General features: G+C 42.5%; 1 non-coding gene across 1 annotated transcript; it reads right to left on the bottom strand.

The window, feature by feature from the left end:
- Positions 1-364: 364 nt before the first annotated feature.
- LOC112773671 (small nucleolar RNA R71) lies at positions 365-472 on the bottom strand. Its single transcript, XR_003188209.1, has one exon. It is a non-coding gene; the product is annotated as a small nucleolar RNA R71 (small nucleolar RNA).
- Between the last annotated feature and the right edge of the window lie 1,031 nt (positions 473-1,503).

Here is a 1,503-nt window from a genome sequence, read left to right as displayed (position 1 = left end):
GATGCTTGGTGACTTTACTGCACCTAATTCCAATTTACATGGAAGAAGCATCTCCATTCCTGCCATTGGAGCAAACAACTTTGAGCTGAAACCTCAATTAGTTTCTCTGATGCAGCAGAACTGCAAGTTTCATGGACTTCCATCTGAAGATCCTTTTCAGTTCTTAACTGAATTCTTGCAGATATGTGATACTGTTAAGACTAATGGAATAGATCCTGAAGTCTACAGGCTCATGCTTTTCCCTTTTGCTGTAAGAGACAGAGCTAGATTATGGTTGGATTCTCAACCCAAAGACAGCCTGAACTCTTGGGATAAGCTGGTCACGGCTTTCTTAGCCAAGTACTTTCCTCCTCAAAAGCTGAGCAAGCTTAGAGCTGATGTTCAAACCTTCAGACAGAAAGAAGGTGAATCCCTCTATGAAGCTTGGGAAAGATACAAACAGTTGACCAAAAAGTGTCCTTCTGACATGCTTTCAGAATGGACCATCCTGGATATATTCTATGATGGTTTATCTGAGCTATCAAAGATGTCACTGGACACTTCTGCAGGTGGATCCATTCACCTAAAGAAAACGCCTGCAGAAGCTCAAGAACTCATTGACATGGTTGCTAATAACCAGTTCATGTACACTTCTGAAAGGAATCCTGTGAGTAATGGGACGCCTATGAAGAAGGGAGTTCTTGAAGTTGATACTCTGAATGCCATATTGGCTCAGAATAAAATATTGACTCAGCAAGTCAATATGATCTCTCAGAGTCTGCATGAAATGCAAGCTGCATCCAACAGTACTCAAGAGGCATCTTCTGAAGAAGAAGCCTATGATCCTGAGAACCCTGCAATAGCAGAGGTAAATTACTTAGGTGAACCTTATGGAAACACCTATAACTCAACATGGAGAAATCATCCAAATTTCTCATGGAAGGATCAGAAGCCCCAACAAGGCTTTAATAATGGTGGAAGAAACAGGTTTAGCAATAGCAAGCCTTTTCCATCATCCACTCAGCAACAGACAGAGAACTCTGAACAAAATGCTTCTAATTTAGCAAATCTAGTCTCTGATCTATCTAAGGCCACTGTAAGTTTCATGAATGAAACAAGGTCTTCCATTAGAAATTTGGAAGCACAAGTGGGCCAGCTGAGTAAAAGGATCACTGAAATCCCTCCTAGTACTCTCCCAAGCAATACAGAAGAGAACCCAAAAGGAGAGTGCAAGGCCATTGACATAAGCGCCATGGCCGAACCTACAAAGGGAGTGGAGGACGTGAATCCCAAGGAGGAAGACCTCCTGGGACGTCCAGTGATCAATAAGGAGCTTCCCTCTGAGGAACCAAAGGACTCTGAGGCTCATCTAGAGACCATAGAGATTCCATTGAACCTCCTTATGCCCTTCATGAGCTCTGATGAGTATTCCTCTTCTGAAGAGAATGAGGATGTTACTGAAGAGCAAACTGCCAAGTTTCTTGGTGCAATCATGAAGCTGAATGCCAAATTATTTGGCATTGA

The sequence above is a fragment of the Arachis hypogaea genome, chromosome 18 (genome assembly GCF_003086295.3).
Source record: "Arachis hypogaea cultivar Tifrunner chromosome 18, arahy.Tifrunner.gnm2.J5K5, whole genome shotgun sequence".
NCBI lineage: Eukaryota > Viridiplantae > Streptophyta > Magnoliopsida > Fabales > Fabaceae > Arachis > Arachis hypogaea.
The sequence above is the reverse complement of the archived record's forward strand: the minus strand, read 5'-3'. Positions and strand labels throughout refer to the sequence as shown.